At 33.0% G+C, this 26,509-nt stretch overlaps 14 non-coding genes across 14 annotated transcripts; 12 read left to right on the plus strand and 2 right to left on the minus strand.

Annotated features, from left to right (window-relative positions):
- The first annotated feature begins 9,305 nt into the window (after nucleotides 1–9,305).
- On the plus strand, nucleotides 9,306–9,424 carry LOC148608017 (5S ribosomal RNA). Its single transcript, XR_015915742.1, has one exon. It is a non-coding gene; the product is annotated as a 5S ribosomal RNA (ribosomal RNA).
- Nucleotides 9,425–9,592: 168 nt separating this feature from the next.
- On the plus strand, nucleotides 9,593–9,711 carry LOC148608018 (5S ribosomal RNA). Its single transcript, XR_015915683.1, has one exon. It is a non-coding gene; the product is annotated as a 5S ribosomal RNA (ribosomal RNA).
- A 168-nt stretch (nucleotides 9,712–9,879) lies between these two features.
- Nucleotides 9,880–9,998, plus strand: LOC148608019 (5S ribosomal RNA). The gene has a single exon (XR_015915686.1). It is a non-coding gene; the product is annotated as a 5S ribosomal RNA (ribosomal RNA).
- Nucleotides 9,999–12,208: 2,210 nt separating this feature from the next.
- Nucleotides 12,209–12,327, plus strand: LOC148608020 (5S ribosomal RNA). Its single transcript, XR_015915696.1, has one exon. It is a non-coding gene; the product is annotated as a 5S ribosomal RNA (ribosomal RNA).
- A 169-nt stretch (nucleotides 12,328–12,496) lies between these two features.
- On the plus strand, nucleotides 12,497–12,615 carry LOC148608021 (5S ribosomal RNA). Its single transcript, XR_015915591.1, has one exon. It is a non-coding gene; the product is annotated as a 5S ribosomal RNA (ribosomal RNA).
- A 3,064-nt stretch (nucleotides 12,616–15,679) lies between these two features.
- LOC148608022 (5S ribosomal RNA) lies at nucleotides 15,680–15,798 on the plus strand. Its single transcript, XR_015915592.1, has one exon. It is a non-coding gene; the product is annotated as a 5S ribosomal RNA (ribosomal RNA).
- Nucleotides 15,799–15,966: 168 nt separating this feature from the next.
- Nucleotides 15,967–16,085, plus strand: LOC148608023 (5S ribosomal RNA). The gene has a single exon (XR_015915593.1). It is a non-coding gene; the product is annotated as a 5S ribosomal RNA (ribosomal RNA).
- A 156-nt stretch (nucleotides 16,086–16,241) lies between these two features.
- Trnar-ccu (transfer RNA arginine (anticodon CCU)) lies at nucleotides 16,242–16,314 on the minus strand. Its single transcript has one exon. It is a non-coding gene; the product is annotated as a tRNA-Arg (tRNA).
- A 370-nt stretch (nucleotides 16,315–16,684) lies between these two features.
- On the plus strand, nucleotides 16,685–16,803 carry LOC148608025 (5S ribosomal RNA). The gene has a single exon (XR_015915594.1). It is a non-coding gene; the product is annotated as a 5S ribosomal RNA (ribosomal RNA).
- Nucleotides 16,804–16,971: 168 nt separating this feature from the next.
- Nucleotides 16,972–17,090, plus strand: LOC148608026 (5S ribosomal RNA). The gene has a single exon (XR_015915687.1). It is a non-coding gene; the product is annotated as a 5S ribosomal RNA (ribosomal RNA).
- Nucleotides 17,091–19,308: 2,218 nt separating this feature from the next.
- On the plus strand, nucleotides 19,309–19,427 carry LOC148608027 (5S ribosomal RNA). The gene has a single exon (XR_015915595.1). It is a non-coding gene; the product is annotated as a 5S ribosomal RNA (ribosomal RNA).
- Nucleotides 19,428–25,588: 6,161 nt separating this feature from the next.
- LOC148608028 (5S ribosomal RNA) lies at nucleotides 25,589–25,707 on the plus strand. Its single transcript, XR_015915597.1, has one exon. It is a non-coding gene; the product is annotated as a 5S ribosomal RNA (ribosomal RNA).
- Nucleotides 25,708–25,863: 156 nt separating this feature from the next.
- On the minus strand, nucleotides 25,864–25,936 carry Trnar-ccu (transfer RNA arginine (anticodon CCU)). The gene has a single exon. It is a non-coding gene; the product is annotated as a tRNA-Arg (tRNA).
- A 370-nt stretch (nucleotides 25,937–26,306) lies between these two features.
- On the plus strand, nucleotides 26,307–26,425 carry LOC148608030 (5S ribosomal RNA). The gene has a single exon (XR_015915598.1). It is a non-coding gene; the product is annotated as a 5S ribosomal RNA (ribosomal RNA).
- The last annotated feature ends 84 nt before the right edge of the window (nucleotides 26,426–26,509 follow it).

Here is a 26,509-nt window from a genome sequence, read left to right on the forward strand (position 1 = left end):
ATCATTGAAAAAATTACACTTTTCACTAACATTATTTGGAGCATACAAATTAATTATGTCCAAACTTTTGTCAAGAATTTTACCTTGTATATGAACTAATCTTCCACATACACTCTCACAAACTTTAAAAACATTTTTCAACCTTTTACTTACAAGAATGGCAACCCCTTTCATATTACAAATGCTATTACTGGCAAAAATCTCACCATCCCATACAGTTTTATCAATTTGAATATCCTCATACAATTTATCAGTCCAAAATGTTTCCTGTAAACAAACAATGTCATATTTTCTTTCAATACATAATGCAAAAATACAATCCCTTTTATTTTTGTCACACAAACCATTACAATTAAGGCTAATGAAGTTAAAAGTAGCCATCACAAAACAAAAGTTCATAACTAATGACACATTCCACTCCATTGTTACTTCATTAACTTATTTTTAACATTTGACAATCTAGCTGCCTTTAAATTAGGCTTAATCTGAAATTTATTTCGCCTTTTGATACCCAAGTAGGATTTTTTCTTACCCACAACAGTAAACTCATCACCACTCGCCAACTGACAATCACTTGTCAATGAATGAGTGTCCATTTCAAAATCATCCAAAGTATCACAAGTACTATGGCTGACTCCTCCCTGGCTTTTGATTTTATCCTGAGAGGAGACAGTATTTTCTATATTAGATATATGATCAATATCTTTAACATTATTCTCAGATACACCAGAGACATCATTAAATTCAACCAAATTAACATGGCTAACATCTACATTATTAGTAAGATTGTCATGATCGATTTCTGATTCTACTTTTTCTTTATCTTCACCACTTACAATATCTTCAACACCATGAACCATGTCACAAACATCTAACACCTCAGAAACGTCATCACCATCCACTTCATGATTCTCTCCATCGTGACTAGCACCGTCACATTCATCAATACACTGGCTAGCAACACCATTCGGAACATCATCTGTGATATGGCTAGCAACACCATTATCACCATTCGCTATCGGTTCAACAACCGCCTCCACAGTTGTATGGGTAGCATCGCCATTAGTGTCAACATAACTGACATCATCACGACAACGGGAATGAACACTACTGACAACATTTTCACGTCTTCTAGTGTTCTGTGCCCATTCGTCATCTTCAGAAACATCACTTGAATCATCATTTTCTGTATGAAACATTCTGTCACTTGAATGTTGAATGTCATGATCCTTAAAAATGCCCGAGTAGGAATCAGTTTGGAATTCTGTACATGAATTACCCACGCCTGTCTTCCTCAAGGTTTCACACTTACAGTTCTCCTTCTTGTAAAAGCAGAAAGAACACTTATTTTTCAAGCATTTCCTACTAATATGACCTTGCTCGCCACACTCAAAACACTTGAAATCAGGACAATCTTTATAGATGTGGTCCGGGCTAAAACACCCATGGCACAATATAACTTGATGATTGTGGATCACACGATAGTATGCAGTTTCTTTTTCATTCACTGAGAACTTCATCGAGTAGGGGATGGATTTCATATTAGGTGGAAGTTTTGCCTTAAATACTCTTGTTCCATCATAAATATAGTTTTTCGACTTCATCTTATGTTTTTTAATTGGTGACACCACTTCAACTCCAATTTTTGAAAATCTTTCAATGATTTCAGCATCAGTTACATACATACTCAAGTTGAGTATTGAAACATATCTGAAGCTGGATTCTAATTCAGTCACTTTAAATGTTTTACCACTGACTGATAAATCACCAAGAATTGGTTCCATCATCTGCCTCTCTCTAAATACAACTTCATATCCACTGCCGGTCTTTGGCACACATACTATAACACTTCCTCTACCACATTTCAATTCAATTTCATCAATTACTGAATCAGGTTCTACTTTCCCAGAACCTTCAAGTACACATGAAATTAAAACAGTTTTCTCCTTTGGAAATTCATTTTCAACATTAAAAGACTTTCTATTGAACCTTTCTGGTCCACTTCTTTCAAAGTTCGCCATTAGTTCTTAGATGGATCTCAAAAAAAAGAATCGAGCGCACCTTTCCTCCCCCTTTTTCCTGCTACGAAAAAGCAGGAAAAGGGGATATAAAACGAATATTTATATGGCAAATATTATCACTTTAAAGCAAATATCATCTAACAATGTTCAGGAAATATTTATACACAAAAATACGGCGAAGAACTCACCAAACAAAGAAAAATTCTCGGACGACACAATGTTTACATCCTACAGATGATGCATCTAAAAACCGACCTCTGAGGCCGGTGCCTTATCCATTGGGCCACGGAGGCTTCCACAAAAGATGTCGTTAAATATGAATGTCATTTGTGTGCTGAATGACTGTTGTCAACAAATGCTGAAACTTGAAAAATGTATAGTAAAGAAGTCTTTAAATCTATTTCTCCAAAACAAAGGATCACCCAAGTGGTATAATGTATCATTTCCTTTCATCAGAGGATAAAAGAGCAGTTTAGACAGTCATGTACTGAGATGTTCCTTGCTAAAAAATGATTGAATCTATTGTTTTGTAGTTTTTATAAACATTCTGATCTAAATTTTTGCCAAATTGAGTAAAGAAAGCCAGCTTCCGGTGATTCGAAGCTTTATATGTGCTTATTTTAATAAACTAGTGTCTACGACCATATCACGTTGAAAGCACCGGTTCTCGTCTTGGGATATTTAACACTGTGATAGCGGATTTCGGGGATTGTCCGATTCCGTTTTTATTGTATTGTATGTATTATAATTTTAATAAATGATAAAAAAAAAAAAAAACGGTTCTCGTCTGATCACCGAAGTTAAGCAACGTCGAGCCCGGTTAGTACTTGTATGGGTGACCGCCTGGGAATACCGGGTGCCGTAGACAATACACTTTTTCTTGGTTTCTAATTTGCTTCTTTGTATGTTTGCTAGCTGGATCTTTTTTTTCTTTTTTATTGAAAGATTTGTAAAATTAAAGTCGAAAAGGTCATGTTTTATCTTCTATGTGGATAAATTTGAAAGAACAGATGTTGTAAAAGGTATACCTCCGACGGGACTCGAACCCGCAATCCCCGGCTTAGGAGGCCGGTGCCTTTTTTTTTTATTTTGATAAAATTTTATTCAAATAAATACATTCGTAAAAGAATTATTGGGCTAGTCTCCCATTAATTCATATTATCACAGTGTTGGTTAGAATTGTAACAATTATTAACAACAGATCTCAATTAAAACTCAATATGTACTTCATCATTACTTATCCTTAGTACAGGATTTTTGTTTAAATAATACTTTTCAAATAAATACATGCACTTCTTCTGTTTATAATACAAGTATGCATAACTCACATGTTTTTGCAGAACATTTTTAAAATATGGCACTATGTCTATCAAATGATCATCCTTCATAGAAATATTTCTCCTCTTTACTACACAGAATCTTCTAGCACATAAAACTGTATTCACAAAGTATAAGTTTATATTTTTATCCTTCTTGACTAGACCAAAGTAACATATATATTTGAAATCTAGAGTATTGACAAAGCTAGTAGAACTATTACACAGAATGTTATGTAGGAAATCTTTAAAAAAGTCATTGAACTGAGTCAAACATCTACACACAATGATCAAGTGCTCCAAGTCTTCATGTACATCTTCGCAAACTGGACACATAGAATCAACAGTAATTTGGCATCTCATCAGTCTCTCCTTAGTGAAGAAAACTCTATGGAAAATTTTGAATGATGACTCAATCCAATCACTTTGTAAAAATGAAAAGTTCAAAACTTTTTGTACTTTTTGAACATCAAAATCTGAAAATATTTCACACCAGTATTTTACAGAATTAGGTTCTCTTGTTAATGTCTTTAACAGTATATCATAAAATGATCTTGTTGTATTAGGTAAAGCATACTTTCTACCATTAACGCTGTAAATTATATTTAAAACAGTTGCTTTACAAGTGTTTGCATTTTCTTCAACTAAAACTACATAATCTTGTGGAATACATTGCTTAATACATTTCACTACTTTAATAATTTTATCAACGGAAACATCAGGGAACTTTTGAGATACAATATCTTGAATATAAGTGTCCTTCATAAAACCTCTCTTGCATTCATAAGCTAAGTCCTTAATCTTGATAATACCTGCTTCTATAAATGTTCTCATATATAACATACTATCACCATTCACAATCATTGGATTACAGAAGAGGGGAATATCAAAAACGTTAGTCACATTAATTTCTATTTCCATACAATGACGTATCTTCCCCCATGCATACAACATACATTTATAAAAATCAGGCAAACATCCTAATTGTCTATGAGTAAAATCACAATACAATATTTCAACACCAAGATTCATTCCTTGTACTTTAGAAAAGAAATAAAGACATGTAACTTTCCAAACAGCATTATAATCCATATCTAATAGCCTATTTAAAAACTTTAGTCTAAATGCATACATTTTATGAAAAATTTCAGGAAAATTTAAACCACCATCTAACACCATATTAGTTATTACATCATATGCAACTAGAGATGGTTTATCATTCCACAAAAAATCAATACATATCTTCTTAATTTCTAAATAATGTTTTTCTGGTATATTAACAACCATAAGAGTATACCAAAGTTTACTCATCAATAAAGTATTTATTACAGTTAATCTACCATGTATTGATAAGTGTCTCATTTTCCAAAAATTCAATAGCTTCAAAATAGATTGTACTTTGCAATCCCAACTCAAACTATCACAAAGAGATTTATCCTTACCAATCCATATGCCTAAAAGCTGTAAAACCCCATCACACTCTCTAATACTCCAAGCATCTAATTCATGTTTTGAAATAGTTCCAGTTCCCAATGCCAAAATTTCTGATTTATCCTTATTTAATTTTGCCCCAGATGCTTGTTCATACAAATGTAAAACTCTAAAGGCTTCATCTACTGAATTTTTGTCAGACAAAATTAAAGTAGTGTCATCAGCATGTGAAAAAATCTTTTCTTCAACGTTTGTATTAGGAATATTCAAACCTCTAATACTACTATTCTTTTTAATCATTGTACTCAATGGTTCAGCTACTAATACATATAATAAAGCTGATATAGGACAACCTTGCTTTACAGAGTTCTTTAATTGAAAATATTTGGACAGGAATCCATTACACTTGACAGTGCTGAAAATGTCAGTATAAAATATTTTTATCCAAGAAATAAATTTCTCCCCAAATCCAAATTTCTGCAAGACAGAAAATAAATATTCATGTCCAACCCTGTCAAATGCTTTTTCCTGATCAAGTTTCAACAAGTAACATTCTAAATCATCCATTTCAACCAAATCAATAATATCTCTAACACTTGCAGTAGTGTCAGAAAGGTCTTTACCTATAATACAGCAACTTTGAGTAGGTGATATAATTTTTGGTAATACAAACTTAAACCTGTTAGCCATTACTCTTGCTAGTATTTTATAATCCACATTTAATAAAGTTATAGGTCTGAAATTTTTAAGTTCAGATTTGTCACCTCTATTCTTATATATCAAATTAATCATGCCATATCTCATAGACCTAGATAAAACTTTATTTTCTTCAATACTATCATAAATATATTTCAATACAGGTTTCAATTCATTTAAAAAATAAAGATAGAATTCAACAGTCAATCCATCAGAGCCAGGCGTTTTGCCTTTTTTCATTCCTTTCAATGATTGTTCAATCTCATCAATACATATATCATCATCACATTTAGTAATATCAATATCATCAACTTTAACATCAACACAATCTAACATGTCATTGATTGCATTATTGTCAGTATTTACACATGAAAACAATTTTTCATAAAAATTATGCACAACATCTAATAATTCCACAGTACTACTAACAGCATTACCATCACAATTTCTCAAAGTACTTATCAAATTCTTATTTTGTTTATATTTTTCTAGACTTAAGAAATAAGCAGTATTCTTGTCACTTTCTAAGGCATGTTGACATTTAGACCTTAATATAGCACCATTACATCTATGTTTTTCTATAGCTTCAAGTTCATCTTTTAATTCTAAATATTTTACATAATCAATTTCTATACCACATGCAGACTTCACTGACAATTCTTGTAACTTATTTTGCAATTTAAAATATTCTTTGCTTCTCTCTTTCTGATTTTCTTTGCCATAGATTTGACTTATTCTCTTAATACTAAATTTCAAATTATCCCACCAAATGAGAGGGTTTGAATAATAAAAATCTGAACATATTTCATCTTCTAATAACTTTCTGATTCTTGTTACATATTCTTCATTATCTAATAAGGAATAGTTAAAAATCCAGATACCTGGTCCTCTTTCAACCTCTGTAAAATCTAATTTCATGCTAACAATACAGTGATCACTAAAACAAGTATCTCTATAAAAAATATTTTTAATACAGGGCTTAACATTACTAGAAACTAAAAAATAGTCAATTCTACTCTGTGTCAAAAAACCTTGTACAACTTGTTTTCGTGAAAACATTTTGACACCTGCATTTCTGTCTCTCCAGACATCAAACAAACAATTATCGTGCATCATAGTATTAAGATATTTCACAGACCTATCTGCATAAAAAGCAGTTTTCCCACTTTTACCTAAAGGAGACAGTGCAGTATTAAAATCACCTGCTGCTATAACATATCCGTCTCCTTTAATTTTACTTTTACAATCTTCAAAAAATTCACATTTTTCACTTACACTATTAGGAACATACAAATTAAAAATATCTACAATTTTATCATTGATTTTACCTTGAATATGAATAAATCTACCAGGTACACATTCACAAACTTTAAATACATTTTTAAGGTTTTTACTGACAAGAATTGCAACACCCTGTCTATTACAGTTACTATTACTTGCAAAAATATCACCATTCCATAATGTCTTATCATTCTTTATATCTTCAAAAATAATATTATTCCAAAATGTTTCCTGTAAGCATACAATATCATACTTTCTTTCATTACATAATGAAAAAATACAATCCTTTTTACTTTGGTTACATAGACCATTACAATTAAAACTTATGAAGTTATAAGTAGCCATCACAAAAATAATTCTAATAATATACAACATTAAACACTCCATTATTAACTATTCAAATGTTTTTGTAAATTTGACAACCTTGCTGCTTTAATATTAGGCTTGATATTAAGCATACTTCTCCTTTTAATACCCAAGTAATTTCTCTTCTTCCCTACAACAGTGAAAGTATCTCCACTTTCCTCCTGGTCTTCACTGACCACGGGAAAAGTGTCCATAGTAATCTCATCCAGAGAATCACATGAACTTCTGACTTCCCCCTGGCTACTGTCATTTTGTTCAAGGGGGAGACAGCACTTTCAACACCTAAACCATCAGACATTTTATCAATTATATTTTCACCAGACAATTCAACATTTGATTTAGTAAGCAAAACTGGTTCAATATTACAATTATTCAAACAAATATTGTTTAATTCTTTATCTGTACCTTTCTTGACTTTATCATCTCTGACACATTCCGCACTGTCATCACCAACACCATCATCCATCTCAAAACACTCCTCCTCATCAATGTAAATACCATCTCCATTCCAATCACCGTCACCCTCATCATCAGTGCAAAGGCTAGCACCACCTTTAGCACTTTCACCAAAACCCACTTCATCTACATCCTCAGTGTAATGACTAGCATCGCCATTTACACTTACGATTCCATCTTCCATACTATCTCCTACATCTGTACCTTCACGAGAATCAACATTCTCCTGCACACTTGTACAAACCTCCTTCTCCTTACAATTTTTATCCATATATCCAACTTTCACATCTGTGGTTTTCATAGCCTCCTCATCTGCTTCTTTTATCAACTCCCGACATGACACTTCCTGCAAATTCTCAGAAGAAAATTGTGGAAAATGATTCACAATTTGCAATTCTTCTCTGGCTTTGCAATTACAATAGTCTTTCTTTCGAAAACAAAACGCACACTTGTTTTTTAAACATTTTCTACTAATGTGCCCCTGCTGACCACATTCAAAACATTTAAATTCTGGACAGTCTTTGTATATATGTTCTGAGCTAAAGCACCCAGAGCACACCTTGACTTGTTGGTTATGAATAACCCGGTAGTAAGCCGTCTCCTTTTCATTAACTGAAAACTTCATTGAATACGGTATTGAAGCCATGTTCGGCGGAAGTTTAACTTTGAAAATACGAGTTCCGTCAAAGACATTATTCTTTGACTTCATCCTATGCTTCTTTATCGGAGAAACAATCTCCACTCCAATCTTGGAAAATCTATCAATAATTTCTCGATCTGAGACATACATACTTAAATTTAGTATTGAAACGTACTTAAAACTTGCCTCTAATTCATTAACAGCGCACTTTTTACCATTTAAAGATAGTTCACCAATAACGGATTCCATCATTTTTCTCTCTCTTAGTACCACCTCATAACCAACTCCATTTTTCGGTACGCATGCAACGACACTTCCAACACCACATTTCTTCTCAATTTCATCAATAATCATTTCAGCCTCCACGGCACCAAAACCATCTAAAACTGTTCATGTTTTTTCGGTTAGTACTTGGATGGGTGGCCGCCTGGGAATACCGGGTGCCGTAGACAATTCACTTTTTGTTTGTTTCTAATTTGCTTCTTTGTATGTTTGCTAGCTGGATCATTTTTTTCTTTTTATTGAAAGATTTGCAAAATTAAAGTCGAAAAGGTCATGTTTTATCTTTTATGTGGATAAATTTGAAAGAACAGATGTTGTAAAAAGCATACCTCCGACAGGACTCGAACCCGCAATCCCCGGCTTAGGAGGCCGGTGCCTTTTTTTTTATCTTTATTCGCAATCCCCGGCTTAGGAGGCCGGTGCCTTATCCATTGGGCCACGGAGGCTTCCACAAAAGATGTCGTTAAATATGAATGTCATTTGTGTGCTGAATGACTGTTGTCAACAAATGCTGAAACTTGAAAAATGTATAGTAAAGAAGTCTTTAAATCTATTTCTCCAAAACAAAGGATCACCCAAGTGGTATAATGTATCATATCCTTTCATCAGAGGATAAAAGAGCACGATTGCAAAAATTGTATCATGAAAATGCAGTTTAGACAGTCATGTACTGAGATGTTCCTTGCTAAAAAATGATTGAATCTATTGTTTTGTAGTTTTTATAAACATTCTGATCTAAATTTTTGCCAAATTGAGTAAAGAAAGCCAGCTTCCGGTGATTCGAAGCTTTATATGTGCTTATTTTAATAAACTAGTGTCTACGACCATATCACGTTGAAAGCACCGGTTCTCGTCTGATCACCGAAGTTAAGCAACGTCGAGCCCGGTTAGTACTTGGATGGGTGACCGCCTGGGAATACCGGGTGCCGTAGACAATACACTTTTTCTTGGTTTCTAATTTGCTTCTTTGTATGTTTGCTAGCTGGATCTTTTTTTTCTTTTTTATTGAAAGATTTGTAAAATTAAAGTCGAAAAGGTCATGTTTTGTCTTCTGTGTGGATAAATTTGAAAGAACAGATATGTGCTTATTTTAATAAACTAGTGTCTACGACCATATCACGTTGAAAGCACCGGTTCTCGTCTGATCACCGAAGTTAAGCAACGTCGAGCCCGGTTAGTACTTGGATGGGTGACCGCCTGGGAATACCGGGTGCCGTGGACAATACACTTTTTGTTGGTTTCTAATTTGCTTCTTTGTATGTTTGCTAGCTGGATCTTTTTTTTCTTTTTTATTGAAAGATTTGTAAAATTAAAGTCGAAAAGGTCATGTTTTGTCTTCTGTGTGGATAAATTTGAAAGAACAGATATGTGCTTATTTTAATAAACTAGTGTCTACGACCATATCACGTTGAAAGCACCGGTTCTCGTCTGATCACCGAAGTTAAGCAACGTCGAGCCCGGTTAGTACTTGGATGGGTGGCCGCCTGGGAAAACCGGGTGCCGTAGACAATACACTTTTTCTTGGTTTCTAATTTGCTTCTTTGTATGTTTGCTAGCTGGATCTTTTTTTTCTTTTTATTGAAAGATTTGCAAAATTAAAGTCGAAAAGGTGATGTTTTATCTTCTATGTGGATAAATTTGAAAGAACAGATGTTGTAAAAAGTATACCTCCGACGGGACTCGAACCCGCAATCCCCGGCTTAGGAGGCCGGTGCCTTTTTTTTTTATCTTGATAAAATTTTATTAACAGAAAAACATTTACAAATCAAAGGGATATTGTTATTAATTCTCATAGACATACTATTATCATATTGATTAGTTATATCATATATGTCAATTACATACGCATAGAAAACAAAGTCACCACAATTGTCTATTTTCGCAATACCTACAAAATTTTTATATTCATACATTTAATATATTTTTATTCACAATCATGTACGCACAAGCGATATCACAGTTGTACTCTTTCACTGTATTCATGCACATTTTTATTTTCTTTTTTTTTAATTTTAGGTAAAATGTAAAAACAAGTGAAAAGGTAATTGAAATACAATACACAATTTCATATCCAAATATTAAAGATTCCGGCTGGCTATCCATTCCAGACTGCTTTAAAACATTGACATGCAAAAAATGTAAAAAAAAAATATTTCAAAACATGTTCCATACATTCAAACTTTATCATACATTTTAAAAATCAAATCAGACCTAGTTTAACCATGTCTCAATTTTCCTGCAGGCAACAATTTCCATTTTCTCAATTGCACTAGCTATATCACTATTCATGTATTTAGTTTTCCTAACATCATCAAAATCGTTTTCAATATTGTGCAAAGCGTACGTGTACCGCTTTGTTCCTGGACCGAAATAATGAATGTCCTCTTCCTTTCCCAATGAGTAGGACATGATTAAATTAATCATTGGGATCAACGTTAATAGTGTTGCGCTACACATACTCAACGAAGTTTTGATAACAATTTTATCTAGAACTGGTGTCTGTCGAGATTTTGATTTCTCTTCAGTGTTCGAAATATTTTCTGTATTCACAACGTCATGAGATTTAGTTAACATATTCTGTGTATTCGAATGTTTACTTATACATATTTTCCCTGCGGCATTTAAATTTCCGTTAACATGTTTCACACTCTCGGTTCGCAATTGGTTATTCTCTTCACTTGACTGCTTTCCTTTGTTAGTATTTACCGTCAATGAGGCGCTACACGGAACACTGTCGATCACGTCCATTAACGCATCGGTGGGTTCAGATGGAATATCACTTTCTGTATCACTTTCAATAAACGATTCATCTTCGCTTTCAGATGTTTTATTTTCTGAATTTTTCTTTTCTACAAATTGCTTCAGTCGTTTCCGGTCACGTTTTCTAGATGCATTAGATTTCCGTTTCGTTGATTTATCACCATTTGTCCACAATAAAGATATTTTCATTCTTCCATTTTCTTCAGTAGATGTCCAGCTAAAATCAGTATATTGTTCATTTACAATTTTCAACAAAGAAGTTAATGTTTTCGGTAGACAATCCATTTTCACATAAATTAATCTCTCAACATTGAATTCATAAATCAATTTTCCACAAGACCCTCAAATCAAAAACGGCAGAAGCTATCACGATAATGTCAATTGTATATAAATACGTATTTTGTCAACTGAAACTTACTACTTGTGTAACTATATCCATCATATCACTATATTTCGGCTGGAAAATCCATTCCAAAACTGATAATCTAACTAATTCCACAAACATTAAGAACACTGTAACAAAACACGTCTGACATCTTGGGTGCGTTCGACTCCTCTCCAGGTGCCTTATCCATTGGGCCACGGAGGCTTCCACAAAAGATGTCGTTAAATATGAATGTCATTTGTGTGCTGAATGACTGTTGTCAACAAATGCTGAAAGTTGAAAAATGTATAGTAAAGAAGTCTTTAAATCTATTTCTCCAAAACAGAAGATCACCCAAGTGGTATAATGTATCATTTCCTTTCATCAGAGGATAAAAGAGCACGATTGCAAAAATTGTATCATGAAAATGCAGTTTAGACAGTCATGTACTGAGATGTTCCTTGCTAAAAAATGATTGAATCTATTGTTTTGTAGTTTTTATAAACATTCTGATCTAAATTTTTGCCAAATTGAGTAAAGAAAGCCAGCTTCCGGTGATTCGAAGCTTTATATGTGCTTATTTTAATAAACTAGTGTCTACGACCATATCACGTTGAAAGCACCGGTTCTCGTCTGATCACCGAAATTAAGCAACGTCGAGCCCGGTTAGTACTTGGATGGGTGACCGCCTGGGAATACCGGGTGCCGTAGACAATACACTTTTTCTTGGTTTCTAATTTGCTTCTTTGTATGTTTGCTAGCTGGATCTTTTTTTTTCTTTTTTATTGAAAGATTTGTAAAATTAAAGTCGAAAAGGTCATGTTTTATCTTCTATGTGGATAAATTTGAAAGAACAGATATGTGCTTATTTTAATAAACTAGTGTCTACGACCATATCACGTTGAAAGCACCGGTTCTCGTCTGATCACCGAAGTTAAGCAACGTCGAGCCCGGTTAGTACTTGGATGGGTGACCGCCTGGGAATACCGGGTGCCGTAGACAATACACTTTTTGTTGGTTTCTAATTTGCTTCTTTGTATGTTTGCTAGCTGGATCTTTTTTTTCTTTTTATTGAAAGATTTGCAAAATTAAAGTCGAAAAGGTGACGTTTTATCTTCTATGTGGATAAATTTGAAAGAACAGATGTTGTAAAAAGTATACCTCCGACGGGACTCGAACCCGCAATCCCCGGCTTAGGAGGCCGGTGCCTTTTTTTTTTTCTTGATAAAAGTTTATTCACAGAAATATATTTACATGTAAAAGAATTATTGGGCTAATCTCCCACTAATTCACATATCACAGATAACAATTAATAATATCATGTATGTTAAGTCAGTCTTCCATATTATATAATGGCTTACATACTAAAAGTCAATCACAACATTTTCGTCACAGATACGTAAAACAGGATTTCTTTTCAAGTAGTATTTTTCAAACAATGAAAAGTTCTTCTTTTTATAATACATATAAGCATAATTTACATGTCGCTGAAGTACGGACTTAAAATAATTTTGAATATCTAGTACTTTCTCATCTTTCACAGCTACATTTCTCCTTTTCACAACACAAAATTTTCTAAATGCTAAGACAGTATTAACAAAATAATAGTTACTGTTTTTATCTTTCTCAGTTAATCCAAAATAACATAGAAAATTAAAATCAAGCATATTGACATATCTTGTAGAGCTATTGCACAAAATATTATGTAGGAAATCCTTCAAAAAGTTGTTGAATTTAGTTAAACATCTACATGAAATTATAAGATGTTCCAAATCTTCATGTACATCATAACATACTGGACATAAAGAATCAATAGTAATATGACATCTGAATAATCTCTCCTTCGTAAATAAAACTCTATGGAAAATTTTAAACGATGTTTCAATACAGTCACTAGGTAAAAATGGAAAATTCAAAATATTTTGAACCCTTTGTACATTAAAATCACTAAATACTTCATACCAGTAGCTGACAGCATTTGGCATTATTATGCTAGTTTCTAAGAGCATACCATAACAAATTTTTGCCGTTCTATGTAATGCATATTTTTTACCATTATCATTATATACTACATTCAGAACAGGTTTATTATAGTTATATGCATTTTCTCTAACTAAACGTTTTACCTGTTCTGGAATACACTGCTTAATACACTGAACTACATCAACAATTCTATCAGCAACTAACTCAGGAAACCTTTGAGAGACTATATCCTGTACATATTTGTTCTTCAAAAAACCTTTTTTACATTCAAATGCCAAGTCTTTAATTTTAACTATTCCTGCATCTACAAAGGGTTTAATATACAACATTTTCCCATCATTTACTATCATTGGATTATAAAACAATGGAATATCAAATACATTATTCACATTTATATCAATTTCCATATGAGTACGAATCTTTCCCCAAGCATATAACATACACTTATAAAAATCAGGTAAAATACCTAATTGTCTATTATTAAGATCACAAAATAGAATTTCCATACCAAGATTCATATCTAGAACTTTTGATAAAAAATAAGTGCAAGTATGTTTCCACACTGCATTATAATCATTATCTAACAATCGACTTAAAAATTTAAGTCTAAAAGCATACATTTTGTGAAATATATCTGGAAAATTTAAACCACCATTCAAAACTCTATTTATTATAACATCATATGCAACCAATGATGGCTTATTATTCCACAAAAAATCTACACATATCTTTTTAATGTCTAAATAGTATTTCTCAGGTATATTAACCACCATTAGAGTATACCATAATTTACTCATCAACAAGGTATTTATAACCGTTACTCTACCCTGTATTGATAAATGTCTCATTTTCCAAAAATTCAATAATTTTGAAATAGATTGCGCTTTGCAATCCCAATTTAAATTATCACAAACAGTTTTGTCTTTGCCAATCCATATACCTAAAAGCTGAAGAACCCCATCACACTCTTTAATATTCCAAGCATCTATTTCTTGTTTCGATATCTTTCCGGTACCCAATGCCAAAATTTCAGATTTATCTTTATTCAATTTTGCCCCAGATGCTTGTTCATACAAATTTAAAACTCCAAAGGCCTCATTTACTGAATTTTTGTCAGACAATATCAATGTTGTATCATCTGCATGTGAAAATATTTTCTCCTCACCAGATGCATTGGGAATTTGTATACCATGAATTCTATCATTCCTTTTAATCATAATACTCAAGGGTTCAGCAACTAACACATATAACAAAGCTGATATAGGACACCCTTGTTTTACAGAGTTCTTTAATTGAAAATACTTGGACAAAAAACCATTGAATTTGACAGTGCTGAAAATGTCAGTATAAAATATCTTTATCCATGAAATGAATTTCTCCCCAAATCCAAATTTCTGCAATACAGAAAATAAGTAGTCATGTCCAACTCTGTCAAATGCCTTTTCCTGATCAAGTTTCAGCAAATAACATTCCAAATCATCCATTTCTACTAATTCTATAATATCTCTGATACTTACTGTAGTATCAGAAATATCTTTACCAATAATACAACAACTCTGATTTGGTGATATAATCTTTGGTAATACAAATTTAAATCTGTTGGCCATTACTCTGGCTAAAATTTTATAATCAACATTTAACAAAGTTATAGGTCTGAAGTTTTTCAGGTCAGACTTGTCACCTCTATTCTTACAAATCAGGTTAATCATTCCATATCTCATAGATCTTGACAAAATATGAATGTCATTTGTGTGCTGAATGACTGTTGTCAACAAATGCTGAAACTTGAAAAATGTATAGTAAAGAAGTCTTTAAATCTATTTCTCCAAAACAAAGGATCACCCAAGTGGTATAATGTATCATATCCTTTCATCAGAGGATAAAAGAGCACGATTGCAAAAATTGTATCATGAAAATGCAGTTTAGACAGTCATGTACTGAGATGTTCCTTGCTAAAAAATGATTGAATCTATTGTTTTGTAGTTTTTATAAACATTCTGATCTAAATTTTTGCCAAATTGAGTAAAGAAAGCCAGCTTCCGGTGATTCGAAGCTTTATATGTGCTTATTTTAATAAACTAGTGTCTACGACCATATCACGTTGAAAGCACCGGTTCTCGTCTGATCACCGAAGTTAAGCAACGTCGAGCCCGGTTAGTACTTGGATGGGTGACCGCCTGGGAATACCGGGTGCCGTAGACAATACACTTTTTCTTGGTTTCTAATTTGCTTCTTTGTATGTTTGCTAGCTGGATCTTTTTTTTCTTTTTTATTGAAAGATTTGTAAAATTAAAGTCGAAAAGGTCATGTTTTGTCTTCTGTGTGGATAAATTTGAAAGAACAGATATGTGCTTATTTTAATAAACTAGTGTCTACGACCATATCACGTTGAAAGCACCGGTTCTCGTCTGATCACCGAAGTTAAGCAACGTCGAGCCCGGTTAGTACTTGGATGGGTGACCGCCTGGGAATACCGGGTGCCGTAGACAATACACTTTTTGTTGGTTTCTAATTTGCTTCTTTGTATGTTTGCTAGCTGGATCTTTTTTTTCTTTTTATTGAAAGATTTGTAAAATTAAAGTCGAAAAGGTGCCGTTTTATCTTCTATGTGGATAAATTTGAAAGAACAGATGTTGTAAAAAGTATACCTCCGACGGGACTCGAACCCGCAATCCCCGGCTTAGGAGGCCGGTGCCTTATCCATTGGGCCACGGAGGCTTCCACAAAAGATGTCGTTAAATATGAATGTCATTTGTGTGCTGAATGACTGTTGTCAACAAATGCTGAAAGTTGAAAAATGTATAGTAAAGAAGTCTTTAAATCTATTTCTCCAAAACAAAGGATCACCCAAGTGGTATAATGTATCATATCCTTTCATCAGAGGATAAAAGAGCACGATTGCAAAAATTGTATCATGAAAATGCAGTTTAGACAGTCATGTACTGAGATGTTCCTTGCTAAAAAATGATTGAATCTATTGTTTTGTAGTTTTTATAAACATTCTGATCTAAATTTTTGCCAAATTGAGTAAAGAAAGCCAGCTTCCGGTGATTCGAAGCTTTATATGTGCTTATTTTAATAAACTAGTGTCTACGACCATATCACGTTGAAAGCACCGGTTCTCGTCTGATCACCGAAGTTAAGCAACGTCGAGCCCGGTTAGTACTTGGATGGGTGACCGCCTGGGAATACCGGGTGCCGTAGACAATACACTTTTTCTTGGTTTCTAATTTGCTTCTTTGTATGTTTGCTAGCTGGATCTTTTTTTTCTTTTTTATTGAAAGATTTGTAAAATTAAAGTCGAAAAGGTCATGTTTTGTCTTCTGTGTGGATAAATTTGAAAGAACAGATATGTGCTTATTTTAATAAACTAGTGTCTACGACCATATCACGTTGAAAGCACCGGTTCTCGTCTGATCACCGAAGTTAAGCAACGTCGAGCCCGGTTAGTACTTGGATGGGTGGCCGCCTGGGAATACCGGGTGCCGTAGACAATACACTTTTTGTTGGTTTCTAATTTGCTTCTTTGTATGTTTGCTAGCTGGATCTTTTTTTTCTTTTTATTGAAAGATTTGCAAAATTAAAGTCGAAAAGGTGATGTTTTATCTTCTATGTGGATAAATTTGAAAGAACAGATGTTGTAAAAAGTATACCTCCGACGGGACTCGAACCCGCAATCCCCGGCTTAGGAGGCCGGTGCCTTTTTTTTTTTTTTTTTTATCTTGATAAAATTTTATTAACAGAAAAACATTTACAAATCAAAGAGATATTGTTATTAATTCTCATAGACATACTATTATCATATTGATTAGTTATATCATACATGTCAATTACATACGCATAGAAAACAAAGTCACCACAATTGTCCATTTTCGCAATACCTACAAAATTTTTATATTCATACATTTAATATATTTTTATTCACAATCATGTACGCACAAGCGATATCACAGTTGTACTCTTTCACTGTATTCATGCACATTTTTATTTTCTTTTTTTTTAATTTTAGGTAAAATGTAAAAACAAGTGAACAGGTAATTGAAATACAATACACAATTTCATATCCAAATATTAAAGATTCCGGCTGGCTATCCATTCCAGACTGCTTTAAAACATTGGCATGCAAAAAATGTAAAAAAAAAAATATTTCAAAACATTTTCCATACATTCAAACTTTATCATACATTTTAAAAATCAAATCAGACCTAGTTTAACCATGTCTCTATTTTCCTGCGGGCAACAATTTCCATTTTCTCAATTGCACTAGCTATATCACTATTCATGTATTTAGTTTTCCTAACATCATCAAAATCGTTTTCAATATTGTGCAAAGCGTACGTGTACCGCTTTGTTCCTGGACCGAAATAATGAATGTCCTCTTCCTTTCCCAATGAGTAGGACATGATTAAATTAATCATTGGGATCAACGTTAATAGTGTTGCGCTACACATACTCAACGAAGTTTTGATAACAATTTTATCTAGAACTGGTGTCTGTCGAGATTTTGATTTCTCTTCAGTGTTCGAAATATTTTCTGTATTCACAACGTCATGAGATTTAGTTAACATATTCTGTGTATTCGAATGTTCACTTATACATATTTTCCCTGCGGCATTTAAATTTCCGTTAACATGTTTCACACTCTCGGTTCGCAATTGGTTATTCTCTTCACTTGACTGCTTTCCTTTGTTAGTATTTACCGACAATGAGGCGCTCCACGGAACACTGTCGATCACGTCCATTAACGCATCGGTGGGTTCAGATGGAATATCACTTTCTGTATCACTTTCAATAAACGATTCATATTCGCTTTCAGATGTTTTATTTTCTGAATTTTTCTTTTCTACAAATTGCTTCAGTCGTTTCCGGTCACGTTTTCTAGATGCATTAGATTTCCGTTTCGTTAATTTATCACCATTTGTCCACAATAAAGATATTTTCATTCTTCCATTTTGCTCAGTAGATGTCCAGCTAAAATCAGCATATTGTTCATTTACAATTTTCAACAAAGAAGTTAATGTTTTCGGTAAACAATCCATTTTCACATAAATTAATCTCTCAACATTGAATTCATAAATCAATTTTCCACAAGACCCTCAAATCAAAAACCGCAGAAGCTATCACGATAATGTCAATTGTATATAAATACGTATTTTGTCAACTGAAACTTACTACTTGTGTAACTATGTCCATCATATCACTATATTTCGGCTGGAAAATCCATTCCAAAACTGATAATCTAACTAATTCCACAAACATTAAGAACACTGTAACAAAACACGTCTGACATCTTGGGTGCGTTCGACTCCTCCCCGGTGCCTTATCCATTGGGCCACGGAGGCTTCCACAAAAGATGTCGTTAAATATGAATGTCATTTGTGTGCTGAATGACTGTTGTCAACAAATGCTGAAACTTGAAAAATGTATAGTAAAGAAGTCTTTAAATCTATTTCTCCAAAACAAAGGATCACCCAAGTGGTATAATGTATCATTTCCTTTCATCAGAGGATAAAAGAGCACGATTGCAAAAATTGTATCATCAAAATGCAGTTTAGACAGTCATGTACCGAGATGTTCCTTGCTAAAAAATGATTGAATCTGTTGTTTTGTAGTTTTTATAAACATTCTGATCTAAATTTTTGCCAAATTGAGTAAAGAAAGCCAGCTTCCGGTGATTCGAAGCTTTATATGTGCTTATTTTAATAAACTAGTGTCTACGACCATATCACGTTGAAAGCACCGGTTCTCGTCTGATCACCGAAGTTAAGCAACGTCGAGCCCGGTTAGTACTTGGATGGGTGACCGCCTGGGAATACCGGGTGCCGTAGACAATACACTTTTTTTTGGATGCATCATCTGTAGGATGTAAACATTGTGTCGTCCGAGAATTTTTCTTTGTTTGGTGAGTTCTTCGCCGTATTTTTGTGTATAAATATTTCCTGAACATTGTTAGATGATATTTGCTTTAAAGTGATAATAGTTTCCATATAAATATTCGTTTTATATCCCCTTTTCCTGCTTTTTCGTAGCAGGAAAAAGGGGGAGGAAAGGTGCGCTCGATTCGTTTCTTGAGATCTAAGAACTAATCGCGAACTTTGAAAGAAGTGGACCAGAAAGGTCCAATAGAAAGTCTTTTAATGTTGAAAATGAATTTTCAAAGGAGAAAACTGTTTTAATTTCATGTGTACTTGAAGGTTCTGGGAAAGTTGAACCTGATTCAGTAATTGATGAAATTGAATTGAAATGTGGTAGAGGAAGTGTTATAGCATGTGTGCCAAAGACCGGCAGTGGATATGAAGTTGTATTTAGAGAGAGGCAGATGATGGAACCAATTCTTGGTGATTTATCAGTCAGTGGTAAAACATTTAAAGTGACTGAATTAGAATCCAGCTTCAGATATGTTTCAATACTCAACTTGAGTATGTATGTAACTGATGCTGAAATCATTGAAAGATTTTCAAAAATTGGAGTTGAAGTGGTGTCACCAATTAAAAAACATAAGATGAAGTCGAAAAACTATATTTATGATGGAACAAGAGTATTTAAGGCAAAACTTCCACCTAATATGAAATCCATCCCCTACTCGATGAAGTTCTCAGTGAATGAAAAAGAAACTGCATACTATCGTGTGATCCACAATCATCAAGGTAGAGTGTGTCATGGGTGTTTTAGCCCGGACCACATATATAAAGATTGTCCTGATTTCAAGTGTTTTGAGTGTGGCGAGCAAGGTCATATTAGTAGGAAATGCTTGAAAAATAAGTGTTCTTTCTGCTTTTACAAGAAGGAGAACTGTAACTGTGAAACCTTGAGGAAGACAGGCGTGGGTAATTCATGTACAGAATTCCAAACTGATTCCTACTCGGGCATTTTTAAGGATCATGACATTCAACATTCAAGTGACAGAATGTTTCATACAGAAAATGATGATTCAAGTGATGTTTCTGAAGATGACGAATGGGCACAGAACACCAGAAGACGTGAAAATGTTGTCAGTAGTGTTCATTCCCGTTGTCGTGATGATGTCAGTCATGTTGACACTAATGGCGATGCTACCCATACAACTGTGGAGGCGGTTGTTGAGCCGATAGCGAATGGTGATAATGGTGTTGCTAGCCATATCACAGATGATGTTCCGAATGGTGTTGCTAGCCAGTGTATTGATGAATGTGACGGTGCTAGTCACGATGGAGCGAATCATGAAGTGGATGGTGATGACGTTTCTGAGGTGTTAGATGATGTTTGTGACATGATTCATGGTGTTGAAGATATTGTAAGTGGTGAAGATAAAGAAAAAGTAGAATCAGAAATCGATCATGACAATCTTACTAATAATGTAGATGTTAGCCATGTTAATTTGGTTGAATTTAATGATGTCTCTGGTGTATCTGAGAATAATGTTAAAGATATTGATCATATATCTAATATAGAAAATACTGTCTCCTCTCAGGATAAAATCAAAAGCCAGGGAGAAGTCAGCCATAGTACTTGTGATACTTTGGATGATTTTGAAATGGACACTCATTCATTGACAAGTGATTGTCAGTTGGCGAGTGGTGATGAGTTTACTGTTGTGGGTAAGAAAAATCCTACTTGGGTATCAAAAGGCGAAATAAATTTCAGATTAAGCCTAATTTAAAGGCAGCTAGATTGTCAAATGTTAAAAATAAGTTAATGAAGTAACAATGGAGTGGAATGTGTCATTAGTTATGAACTTTTGTTTTGTGATGGCTACTTTTAACTTCATTAGCCTTAATTGTAATGGTTTGTGTGACAAAAATAAAAGGGATTGTATTTTTGCATTATGTATTGAAAGAAAATATGACATTGTTTGTTTACAGGAAACATTTTGGACTGATAAATTGTATGAGGATATTCAAATTGATAAAACTGTATGGGATGGTGAGATTTTTGCCAGTAATAGCATTTGTAATAGGAAAGGGGTTGCCATTCTTGTAAGTAAAAGGTTGAAAAATGTTTTTAAAGTTTGTGAGAGTGTATGTGGAAGATTAGTTCATATACAAGGTAAAATTCTTGACAAAAGTTTGGACATAATTAATTTGTATGCTCCAAATAATGTTAGTGAAAAGTGTAATTTTTTCAATGATTGTAAAAGTAAAATATATGGAGATGAATTTATTATAATAGCAGGTGATTATAATACCACTCTTTCCCCTTTAGACAAAAGTGGGAAAACTGTTTTTTATGCTGACAGATCTTTAAAATGTCTGACTGAATTGATAAATGAAAATGGTTTATCTGATGTATGGAGAGATAGAAATGTAGGTGTTAAAATGTTTTCAAGAAAACAAGTTGTACAAAGGTTTTTAACTCAAAGTAGAATTGATTATTTTTTAGTTTCTTGTAATTTAAAACCATTTATAAAGAATGTTTTTTACAATGATACATCTTTCAGTGATCATTCTATTGTTAGTATGAAATTAGATTTTTCTGAAGTTGAAAAAGGACCTGGTGTTTGGATTTTTAACAAGTCCTTATTGAGTGATGATTTTTTTGTTGAAAAAATTAGAAATATCTTACTTGATGAAATTGGTTCAGATTTTTATTTTTCACATCCATTAATTTGGTGGGATAATTTGAAATATAAAATCAAGAAAACAAGTCAACTCTATGGTAAAGAAAAACAGAGAGAGTTATATAGAGATTATTATAGAATACAGAATAAGTTACAAGAATTGTCAATAAAGGCTGCTTGTGGTAATGATATAGATCATGTCAAATATTTAGAGTTGAAAGAGGAACTTGAAGGTTTAGAAAAACATAGATGTAATGGTGCTGTTATAAGATCCAAATGTCAATATTCATTAGAAAGTGATAAAAATACAACCTATTTTTTGAATTTAGAGAAACATAGACAGAATAGAAATATGATAAATGGTTTAAAAAATTGTGATGGTAATGTTGTCAGTGAAACTGCTGAAATTTTAGATGTTATTTATAGTTTTTATAAAAGGCTATTTTCTTGTGTACAAACTGATTATGAAGCAATTGATAAAATGTTAGATTGTATTAATGTCAATGTTGACGTTTGTGATGTTGAAAAATGTGATGAGGAAATTAATATTGAAGAAATAAAAACCTCTATAAAAGGTATGAAACAAGGAAAAACACCTGGTCCTGATGGACTCACGGTGGAGTTTTATTTATATTTTTTTAATGAGTTGAAAGATGTTTTGAAATATATTTATGATACAGTTGAAGAGAATAAAGTTTTATCTAGGTCTATGAGGTATGGAATGATTAACCTAATTTATAAAAATAGAGGTGACAAAACTGACTTGCAAAATTTTAGAACTATCAGTTTATTGAATGTAGATTATAAAATATTAGCAAGAGTCATGGCAAATAGGTTTAAATTTGTACTTCCAAAGATTATTTCACCAACTCAGAGTTGTTGTATAATAGGTAAAGACATCTCTGATACTACTGTTACTGTAAGAGACATAATTGACTTGGTTGAAATTGATAATCTAGAATGTTATTTGTTAAAGTTAGATCAGGAAAAGGCTTTTGACAGGGTTGGGCATGAATATCTTTTTTCGGTTTTACAAAAATTTGGTTTTGGGGAGAGATTTATATCTTGGATAAAAATTTTTTATACAGATATTTTTAGTACTGTCAAGTGCAATGGTTTCCTATCCAAATATTTTCCATTGGCAAACTCTGTTAAACAAGGTTGCCCAATATCTGCTTTATTGTATGTTTTAGTTGCTGAACCTTTAAGTATAATGATCAAAAGGAATGATAGGATTCAAGGTATTAACATTCCTGTTGTGAATATTGAAGAAAAAATATTTTCACATGCTGATGACACTACATTGATATTGTCTGACAAAAATTCAGTAACTGAATCATTTAATGTTTTACAATTGTATGAACAAGCATCTGGGGCAAAATTAAATAAAGATAAATCTGAAATTTTGGCATTGGGTACTGGAAAAATATCAAAAAATGATTTAGATGCTTGGAAAATTAAAGAGTGTGATGGGGTTTTACAGCTTTTAGGCATATGGATTGGCAAGGATAAAAAGTTATGTGATAGTCTGAATTGGGAATGCAAAGTGCAGTCTATTTCAAAAATACTGAATCTTTGGAAAATGAGACAATTGTCAATACATGGTAGAGTAACTGTGATAAATACTCTTTTAATGAGCAAACTTTGGTATACTCTGATGGTAGTTAATATACCAGAAAAATACTATTTAGATATAAAGAAATTGTGCATCGGGTTTTTGTGGAATGATAAACCATCTTTGGTTGCTTATGATGTTGTTATTAATAGAATACTAGATGGAGGTTTGAACTTTCCAGAAATTTTACATAAGATGTATGCTTTTAAACTTAAATTTTTAAGTCGTTTGTTAGATGTAGAGTATTGTGCTGTTTGGAAGCATCTTTGTACTTATTTCTTTTCCAAAGTACAAGATATGAAACTTGGTATTGAGATTTTGTTCTGTCAATTTAAGCAGAGACAGTTGGGGAGTTTACCTGATTTTTATAAATGTATGCTGTTTGCTTGGGGAAAGATACGTGATTATATTGAAATTGATATCAATTTGAATAATGTATTTGACCTGCCTCTGTTCAATAATCCTTTGATTACTAATAATGGTAATATGCTGTATATCAAGACTTTTATAGATGCAGGCATTATTAAAGTGAAAGATTTAGCATTTGAATGTAAAAAGGGATTCATGAGAGATGAGTTTGTTCAAGATATTGTTTCTGAAAAGTTTCCACAGGTATCTGCTGCTAAGATTATTAAGGTAGTACAATGTATAAAACAATGTATTCCTGATGAATGTAAAATTTTAGTAGAAAATAATGAAAATGTTCGTAGAAATCTCAGTTTGAATATAGAATGTAATGTTAATAATAGAAAGTACTCTTTTCCTAGTACAACAAAGTTTTTTTATTCTATGTTGTTGAAATCATTATCAAAAGAACCAAATGCTGTCAAATATTGGTGTGAGATGTGTTCTGATTTTGATACTCAAAAAGTCCAAACAATTGTGAACTTTCCATTTTTACCAAGTGATTGGATTGAGTTATCATTTAAAATATTTCATAGAGTTTTATTTACTAAGGAGAGGTTATTGAGATGTCGCATTACTGATGATTCATTGTGTCCAGTTTGTGATGATATGCATGAGGACTTAGAACATCTTATAATTTCGTGTAGATGTTTGACTCGATTCAATGACTTTTTTAAAGACTTTTTACATAATATATTGTGTAATAGTTCAGCTAGCTTTATCAATATGTTAGACTTTAATTTTCTATGTTATTTCGGTCTACTCAAGAAAGATAAAAAAGTAAACTTTTATTTTGTTAATACTGCTTTATCTGTTAGAAGGTTTTGTGTTGTAAAGAGAAGAAATTTAGTCATGAAAGATGAGAAAGTTTTGCACATTATTTCTTATTTTAAATCTGTTCTTCAAAAGCATGTTAATTATGCTTACATGTATTATATACAGAAAAAGAACTTTTCGTTGTTTCAAAAATATTACTTGAATGACAATCCTATTCTGCGCATCTCTGATGATAATGTTGTGATAGACTTTTAAATATACTTATTCATATATATACTGTCAATGTAATTTAAGGACAATTTATGATCTGTGATATGTGAATTATTGGGAGACTAGCCCAATAATTCTTTTATATGATGTTTTACTGTCAATAAAATTTTATCAAGATAAAAAAAAAAACCGGTTCTCGTCTGATCACCGAAGTTAAGCAACGTCGAGCCCGGTTAGTACTTGGATGGGTGACCGCCTGGGAATACCGGGTGCCGTAGACAATACACTTTTTCTTGGTTTCTAATTTGCTTCTTTGTATGTTTGCTAGCTGGATCTTTTTTTTCTTTTTTATTGAAAGATTTGTAAAATTAAAGTCGAAAAGGTCATGTTTTATCTTCAATGTGGATAAATTTGAAAGAACAGATATGTGCTTATTTTAATAAACTAGTGTCTACGACCATATCACGTTGAAAGCACCGGTTCTCGTCTGATCACCGAAGTTAAGCAACGTCGAGCCCGGTTAGTACTTGGATGGGTGACCGCCTGGGAATACCGGGTGCCGTAGACAATACACTTTTTCTTGGTTTCTAATTTGCTTCTTTGTATGTTTGCTAGCTGGATCTTTTTTTTCTTTTTATTGAAAGATTTGCAAAATTAAAGTCGAAAAGGTGACGTTTTATCTTCTATGTGGATAAATTTGAAAGAACAGATGTTGTAAAAAGTATACCTCCGACGGGACTCGAACCCGCAATCCCCGGCTTAGGAGGCCGGTGCCTTATCCATTGGGCCACGGAGGCTTCCACAAAAGATGTCGTTAAATATGAATGTCATTTGTGTGCTGAATGACTGTTGTCAACAAATGCTGAAAGTTGAAAAATGTATAGTAAAGAAGTCTTTAAATCTATTTCTCCAAAACAGAAGATCACCCAAGTGGTATAATGTATCATTTCCTTTCATCAGAGGATAAAAGAGCACGATTGCAAAAATTGTATCATGAAAATGCAGTTTAGACAGTCATGTACTGAGATGTTCCTTGCTAAAAAATGATTGAATCTATTGTTTTGTAGTTTTTATAAACATTCTGATCTAAATTTTTGCCAAATTGAGTAAAGAAAGCCAGCTTCCGGTGATTCGAAGCTTTATATGTGCTTATTTTAATAAACTAGTGTCTACGACCATATCACGTTGAAAGCACCGGTTCTCGTCTGATCACCGAAGTTAAGCAACGTCGAGCCCGGTTAGTACTTGGATGGGTGACCGCCTGGGAATACCGGGTGCCGTAGACAATACACTTTTTCTTGGTTTCTAATTTGCTTCTTTGTATGTTTGCTAGCTGGATCTTTTTTTTCTTTTTATTGAAAGATTTGCAA

This window comes from Perna viridis, chromosome 9 (genome assembly GCF_037379345.1).
Source record: "Perna viridis isolate PV_CMFRI_1.1 ecotype Kerala chromosome 9, ASM3737934v1, whole genome shotgun sequence".
In the NCBI taxonomy this organism is placed as follows: Eukaryota; Metazoa; Mollusca; class Bivalvia; order Mytilida; family Mytilidae; genus Perna; species Perna viridis.